At 46.2% G+C, this 8,427-nt stretch overlaps 1 long non-coding RNA gene across 1 annotated transcript; it reads left to right on the plus strand.

Annotated features, from left to right (window-relative positions):
• The first annotated feature begins 414 nt into the window (after positions 1-414).
• Positions 415-4,924, plus strand: LOC147576191 (uncharacterized). The gene is made up of 4 exons (XR_015242026.1): positions 415-539; positions 1,079-1,218; positions 3,292-3,550; positions 4,505-4,924. It is a non-coding gene; the product is annotated as an uncharacterized LOC147576191 (long non-coding RNA).
• The last annotated feature ends 3,503 nt before the right edge of the window (positions 4,925-8,427 follow it).

The raw sequence follows: 8,427 nt of genomic DNA on the forward strand, positions 1-8,427 counted from the left end.
CCCCTCAACAGAGTGTTTAGAGAACATAATTCGAGGTCTTCACGCGGGTGTGCCTGACAGATGGAGCCGGAGCCTCTAAACAGGACTCGGCCTCCTTCAGAGGTGCTATCTTATCCCTTTGCTCCTGTAGAACCTCGGAGGGACCAGGAAGAGGCGTGCAGGGCCACGCACCCACAGATGGAAAGGCAACCGACGTCACGTCTGTCCCTACCAGGAACACCACTGGGTACCGTCTCATTTCCTCACCAAGCTGCCAACTGGTTCCCCACCCCGGTCCCAGCTCCTGGGCCCCCGCCCTCCACTGGCCAGTAGCTAATAAAGGCAAAAGCTGTGAATCCCCTCAAGAATGTCATTTTCTCACAGAGGCATGGAAACAGTGTCAAAGTTCCAAAGAGTGCATCTCTCTAGGTAGAATTCCAGTAGGTATGCCCTTGTATTTTTTAAATATAAATGTTAACTTTGTACATCACTTTCCAAGTACTGGATGAGGCTTACTGTAGGACACCCACAACAGACCTTTAAGAATCAAAGGCAAAAGAGTAAGATCTTACGGTGGTCGGGAGCTGGGGAGGGAATGTGGGAAGGGATGCGACTCCTCCCTTGCTGGGGCCACGTGGTCGGTGTAGCTAAGCGTTCCACTGAACCCCACCCTTCCCAGTAAATGGAACAACTTATTTGGGAAGGAGACCTACTCCCTCGATTCCCGAACACATAGCCATTGTCTCCCGGCAGAGGTGGCGTGGAGAGTTTTAATAAGGCAGGAGGCAGGGTGAAATCGATAGCTTGCACCTCCGAGTTTAGGCTCGAGCCCTGCTCGGTGTCGGCAGATGGTGCTGGAGAAACAGGATTCCCCTGGAATCCGTCTGTTTTCGGAGCCGTGCTCTCTGCCATGAGGCCGGACAGGAAAGTGCTGTAGACACACACGGGCAGCTTGCGTGGACGGGGGACAAGGTCTCACCCGAAATAGAACGAGGACAGCAGATTCCTCCCTGGAGAGAGTGTCTGTGTGTGTGTGTGTGTGTGTGTGTGCGTGCGCCGCACTCCTCTTCAGCGTGTTTTTTTCTGTGATTAAAACAAGAGGTGATTTCAATTCTGAAAACGACCCGAGCCCCCACTGTGAACCTGGCCGTGGCCCTGGGTGAAAGCCACGGTCACCATGGCGGTGCTGTCTTCTCCCCTGCAGACATCCAGGACAAAGAAGACACACAACTTAGGAAGGTGAGATGCCTTTTAAAATTTAGACAAAATCTTAGAGGGTTTATTTCCTTGATCTCTAGACCTACATCCATTAACCCACAGTCGAAGACAATCAGTGCTACTGTCTGGGAAGGCAGCTCAAATGGGTCGAAACTGCCATTGTATATCCAGGAAAGATAGAGACACAACACAGGTTTTTTTTTTTTTTTTTTTTTTTTTTTTTAATGCCCGTTTCCAGGGAACCAGCTACTGCTGAATGCAGCCTGATAGAAATTCAAGATAAAACTCTCATGGATTCGGCTGAACCATAAAGTGCCACTTAACAGATGATTTGCACAGTCTATGAACTGCTTGGATTTGCTGAACTTCTTTTTTCACCATTCTAAACTCCATCTCATCAAACTAGTATTTTTTAACTATACAGAGCAGCATTTAAAATGATAAATTTCAGGGAGGAGGGAAGAGAGAAGGCGTTTCATGAATAACTGGGACCAGACAACAGCCGGGGAGACGTCTGACTTTCTTATGAAGAATCCAAACCCTGAACCGTGACTTATCCTGGGTCTGTCTGATCCTCCTCGTTCTCCTAGGACCTCTCACTACTCTGATACCCTTGCAAATTTCCTGGTTGCCTTTCCAGGCCTCATTGTGAATATCCACCGTCCTTCAACAGGACTCTCTGTCTCTTTGAACACTTATGATATACATGGACTTTACTTTCTGGCTCTTGTCTATCCAAAAAAAAAAAAAAAAAGATTTATCTTTCAGGGGTTGTTTTCTTATCTTCTGTTGCTTAAACAATCATCTTCTGTATTGTTGAGAAAAACCCAAAGCTGTCAGCTTTCCTGGATGCAGCTCTCTAGCAAACTCCCCCCCCCCCAACTCCCATCTGCTTATAATTTAACGCTCTGTATGTTTTAATCATTTCATTAGGCATGTCTTTATTTTGAAATGCAACTAATTCCTCAGTTCAAACAAACAGCCAGTAACTCTAAAATGAGACCATTCTTTTCTTTTGGTTAGAGGCTGGCTTAGAAGCAATATCACACCTATTTTGAGATGGTTTGAAAAGACTCAAATGCTCATTTTTAAAAAATCATTGCTTCTTAAAAGTGGAGAGACTCTCAGAGATTCTTTTAGTATCTCCACAGGTGTGGAGCTAACTTTTGAAGGAGTCTTCTCACATCCTCCTGAACACTTTGTGATGAAGCCAGTATTATTATTAAAGCCCGTCAGCAAACAGACCAAAAAAAAAAATTTTTTTTTGCTTTGAGATATCTCATTCCTATACTTGGTGACAAAGGACACAAAAGAGAAAACTGACCCCACTGTACAGCTTGTATATTTTATTAATGTATTTTCTTTACAGGAGTTTACAATTTATTAAGGCAAGGGGGATTATGTTTTGCTAGCAGGGGGAAGTGAATTTACAAAGTGCTTCGTATGTTTTTGTTTTTGTTTTTGTTTTCTGTCCCTGACATGCAGATTTATTCAACATCATCAAGATGTTGAATCAATCCATCAAGAAATGGAGTTGCCGGAATTCCGGCATATATTTCCCTTTAAATATAATTCATATTATAATTTCATATTATATCAATGGCCCAACTGTACAACATGGAATTGGTGTCTTTCTTTGCTGATAATCGTATTAATTTCTGGCAATAAAATGTTCTTTCAACATTTCAGAAGCGCAAGTAACATTTTGCATCCAACAGGCATTTAATAAACGTGTGTTGAAGCATTGGGAGATAAATCGGTAGGATACACATCGACATTTAACATTTATGTCTTAATTCAGCTGTGAGTGCCAATGTTTATTAACGTTGCTGTATAATAAATACAACCGTGTGCTTTCCGACATAGTCTCTTCCGGTGGGGATTTCTTCTACTTCCAAAACAGAAGTCAGAACCATTTAAATTTCTACATAAAGGTTGAAATGATAATAAGAATCCAGGAGTGAAGTTGTCTTAGAGGAGTTGTTTTAGGACACGTTGGCGAGTTATTGACAGATGGGAAGCCAAGTGTGGCTGATACAAATGGTTGTCAGTCGCCATCTAGTGGCGATATGTGAAACTGTGCTCATTCCATAGGAAAGGCTTTTGGAGCAAGCTCGTCGGCTCTAAATTTCAGCGCCTATCGGGCCACCAATGTACATCTGTCCATCTTTAAGGCTTTCAGCTAAGGGGAAACAAGAAAGCATGCCAAATTATCTTCCAAGATCTCTGTGTCCTTGGGGATAACTAAGAAGTAACTAGTGGGGGAAACTGTTTCTTTCTGGATGCTGACAAGCAAAAGTGGAAAGCAATTTGGAGAAAACTTTGCCTGCAACAAACGTGGTGTAAAAGCAAGGTGAGTGGCATGACATTCCCCGCTACATTTTCCCCACGGGAGCTCTCACTGCGTACAGAAATCCATGATCTGGCCATGACTTCTACAACCCACAGGACTTGCTTACCACTGCCGAATTTGCACGGGGCGGGGGGAGACTCTGTGGCGGGTGCCTAGTTTTATCCAGCATTTGATGCTACTTCATAAGACGTCTTAATTCTTACACATGTGCACCATCGCGACGTTTTGCACTGGGTTACAATGTCACATTTCACAGTTACCAACAATCTGATATTCAACGGTCTAAGGTAGGTCTGCTACAGTAAAAGAGGTAAGAAATCCAAGATCAGTAGTGGAAAATAAATGTCTCCAGCTTGCAGTTTGCATTGTCAATTAGTCTAAAGTACATTGAACACTTTGAGTTCTTCTTCCAGTATACCCACGTTAAATGTCCCCAAGACAAGTCAGAGTCATTTAGGCGTAAATTGTGCAAAAAAAAAAATTAACTAAATAAGCAGTGTATGTGTATAGTGGAATGGTTGGCAGAGCATTCAATATTTGAGAGTAAAATCAAGACAAAGTGTTTAGGAATCTCCCAGAGCAAGTAATTTTGCTTGTCTAGATTTCTACCTTAGCAAGTTTACAGTGCTTGAAAAACGTTGCTTTCAAAGCAATGTGAACGGCTTTTTAAGACCATCAGATACAAAATGATTTAGCCTATCAGTTCCAAAATCGAAAATACTACAGGATCATTTCCCCTGCATGTTAAGGTCAATTTCCACCATAAATACATGCTTTCGGTGTACAAGGCTCAGCCTAAAATGTATTTGCATTTGCCTTTTGAACTATCATCCTGATCTCTACGTTGTGATAAAGCTTCAGCCACAGCTCAAACATTTATTTTCACTTTGTCAAGGGGCTATTTATTTTTAGGGAAACATTGAATGATTTAAGGTACGTATCATTTGTTTTTAGAAAAGACTGTGAACGAGGAGCAACCTGAAAAACCGGATTGTTACACACATGAAGTCACCAATCAAAAAAAAAATCCTGAAATGGCTCACTGCTTTGGTACACTATCCTTAATTAAAAATCCATTGTCTGAAAGCTAGAAGTATTAGGAAAAAATACCGATATGTGAAAACAGATTTGTGGGCTTAGGTCTCTATTGTTGCCTACCTATTGAGACGTCTACAAAAAAGTTTTTCCCCCCCCAACCTTTCTGCTTTCCTTATTCTTAAATGTTCAAAGTGATTTGCATTTTCTGGAATATTCACCTAATCACTGACATCCTCACTTAAAAGGAAATCAGACTACTTTGGGGCTGTGCTGTTGCTCACTGTAAATCCTAACTGTGTTAGGAGGGAGCAGAAAAATAAAATTGGCAAAATTCTAGTCTCTGTCCTTTGGTGCCTTGCTGACTTCCCTGTTTTCTATCAGGTCTCCTGTGTTCATGCCACGGCTCAGCCAAGGGCTGCTGCACACAATTTTCTTCACATGCCAACGCGACACCTCGAAGTATACCTGAAAATAAAAATAGAGAAGCCTTCAAAAATTCCCTGTCCATGGCAAGGTAGGAGTATGTGGTGGAAGACATCTGGGGTTGCCATGACGTCCTCAGCAGTCCGATGAGAATCGCGCCCGTCTTTAAAACATCTGGCTCCCTCCCCTGTCCCCTTTACGGAGATGTTGCTGGGATAGACGGAGACAATTTCAGGAAGGTTCGGGGCTCAGGAGGACATCAATGCAACGCATTGTTTTTGCACGGTCTGGCTGGAGGGTGTAGCACAAAGTAAAATCAAGACCTCCTCTTTCATTGTGAAGCACAGTTGGGCTGTTTGATCTCTTAAGTCCTCGGGTAATTGGAGTCTACACAGCATGTGGAATCGGGGCCTGAGTGGCTCGCCCGCCTGCCCAAAGCCCGCCGCAGACCTGCCTGGGGCACCATTTACCCCCAGCCAGATCCAGCCTGCATTCACGGTTTTCTGCCTGGACACGGGCAGCGATCCTGAGCTGAGAAAACGAAGAGGTGGGGATTTTAAATGCCAGAACTGCTGTTCGTTACCAGGTACACAGAGGTAGCCAGAAACTCCCCGAGGTCTGGGGGCACGTCACATTCCACGACCCTCTCCCCATGTCCTGATCCGGCTTCACCACCGCAGACCGGTGTTTCACACAGGATTGCCGTGACATCCACCCGCCCGCCCAGATCACCCTGCGCTCTTCCTCCCCAGGCCCATCAGGTACCATAGTTGGTTTCCACACCATCTTCCAACAGGTAGTTACTGGGCACCTACCAGGCGCCAGGCACTCAGCTGACTGGGAGCTCTGCTGTCCTCAGCAAGCAGGGTCACCAAGCATCCCAATTTGCCCAGAACTGAGGGGGTTCTGGGACTCGGTGCTTTAGGCATTAAAACTGGTAGAGCCCCTGGCAAATCGGGCCGGGTTGCTCACTCAGTAATGAGCCCAGCCTCGGCTGTCTTCTATGAGTCTTTGTCATAGAAGTTTATGTCCCTGTCCGCAAAGGAGGGTCCTTCGCCCATGTCTTCATGTCCAAAACATAGAAGCTTCGCATAGAGCTAGGCAGGACTGCAGTTTTCCAAGCCAGATGCTTCCTTTCCGAGATAATCACGGGGTGGATCTAGGTTTTGAGGGGCTTGAAGCTTATACAATCTGGGACCCTCTGTAAGAAAAATAGACAAAATGCTGAATACGAAATACGATGCTGTGTGGGAGGGAATGTGCAAGACCAGGGGCCCAAAGGGTAAGATTCATTTAGCTTCATGTTCAATCTGCCTTTGCATATGATAATAGTAATCAGTGATTCATGTTTATTAACTCGCTTAATCCTCACAGCCTATGAGGAAGATGAGGTCATCCTTCCCATTTTACAGATCAGCAAGTTGGGACCCAAGGAGGTTAGGTAACTTGTCTGGGGTCACCCAGCAAGGTCCACCGCTCAACCTCCTTCTGCCAGAAATGGCAAATGGATGGTGGGGACCAATGACTCCGCCTCCCACTGGGGCAAAACTTGCAAAACAAAATCACCTGGCTAAGCAATTCAACAGACTCAACTGATTTCAGAATTAAACCCCAGGAGAAGGTGAGGGCCTCTGTGGCTCTCAGAGAAGGGATTTATCCTGCAGACATCACACATTTCTCTAGCTGATGCTGGGAAGGCTGATATGAGCCTTGCTATGCATGACAGTTGTACCTGGAGGTCTACCTTCTCCCGCTAACGGAAGGCGGTGGACTCTCCCCAGTCTGTCGGCAAGTCTGTGAGGCACTGCTTTCTTGCCTTGTTTTTTAACATGACCTTTTCCCACGTTTCCACCCTCTCTCCTTTGAGCCCATCCTGTGCCAGACACACGGGGGGTATCCGTCGGTCCACAATCCCATAAGAAATCCACTGGGCAAGTGCAGTGGACAGAAGATAAAGTGTGTGCACTTTGCCACCTAACTCCTGGTCTTGGAGTCTTGCTCCTGTGATCGTAGATAAGTCACTGAACTTCCCCATGCCTCAGTTTCCCCATCTGTAAAATGAGGGGGTTAACAATATCTATCTCACTGGGTTGTTGTGAGGAGTGAATAAGTGACTATACGTACAATGACTCAAAAGGGCCTGGTGCACAGTAACACTATAAATGTTAACTCTTTTTTTTTTTTTTAACTTTTATTCATCTTGAAGGAGAGAGAGACAGAGCGTGAGTCGAAGCAGGCTCCAGGCTCTGGGCGGTCAACACAGAGCCCGACGCGGGGCCCGAACTCACGGGCCGTGAGATGGTGACCTGAGCCGAAGTTGAACGCTCAACCCGCTGAGCCACCCAGGCCCCACAAATGTTAAGTCTTGTTATCATCATCAAATGATTATTATTACTGGCAAGTGGGCACTTCCGTGTGGAAATCCCAGCGAGGAGGCAGGGCAGTCTTCTGGGTACAAGACTACAGGTGGGGCGTTTGCGTGGCCACTTCCATATAGAATCAGCAGCGACTTGTTTAGAAAGCCTCCGTTCCCTGACCGTCTCGGAAGCAGTTCGGGTCTGTCTGCAGGACACAAGCTTAGCCTAGAAATGGCCCGTTAAATAGCCCCGGTGAGGAGTCACATCGATGGCTAATTAAAGTGGCATTAACCCTAACGGGCTGGGGAGCAGGACTGTCATTTCCCCACTGTGGGTTTGCGCAGGCTGGGCCGGGCGTCTCCCCCATCCTGGGCTCGCACCTTGGGGTGAGTGGGACCCTCGGGAGAGAGACGCTGGGTGCGGGGCCAGAAGGGACGCAACTTCAGAATCTGCTTATTGTTCCCGACAAATAATAATATAATTAAGGCAGAAATGTGCGTGTACCCATCAGTCACAGGTGCTGGTAATAGTTCACCTAATTACTTCATTATTTTTTGCCACTCCAGCGGGCAGTTTGTATTTACGTCCTGTACACAGTTCCATTACTACCACTCATTGTGCCGATTCCAGCAATTCCAAGGAGTCTCTGAGGGGCCTGGACAAGTAGAATCTTGTTTTTCTTGATTTCCCCGGAGGAGTGGAGCTGTTGGGGGAGGGGGCGGGGCCGGGGGGGGGGGCGCGGGGAGGAGTTTGGAGGAAAGCATCCAGCGTCCACCTCCAATCGCTTAGCTCAGATGAGTGATAAATGATGGGTGATTCTTGAAACGCTAGAATTTTAAAACAAAACAAACATACCCTAGCCTGCGAGTTTCAGGGCCAGCCATGGTGACGAGCAGCTCTGGGCCCGCACCCACGAGGATGGAAAAGTGCTTGGACCCCGGCCCCTCTTCTTTAGGTTAGAAGCCCAGAAGTCCTGGGGGGTGCGGGGGTTGGGGGGGGGGGTACCTGCTGTCCTAACGAATACCTGGCCACAAATGAAAGAAGTTGGTGTGGAAAAAC

This window comes from Puma concolor, chromosome D2 (genome assembly GCF_028749965.1).
Source record: "Puma concolor isolate L17-30 chromosome D2, mPumCon1.1.hap2, whole genome shotgun sequence".
NCBI classification, from domain to species: Eukaryota; Metazoa; Chordata; class Mammalia; order Carnivora; family Felidae; genus Puma; species Puma concolor.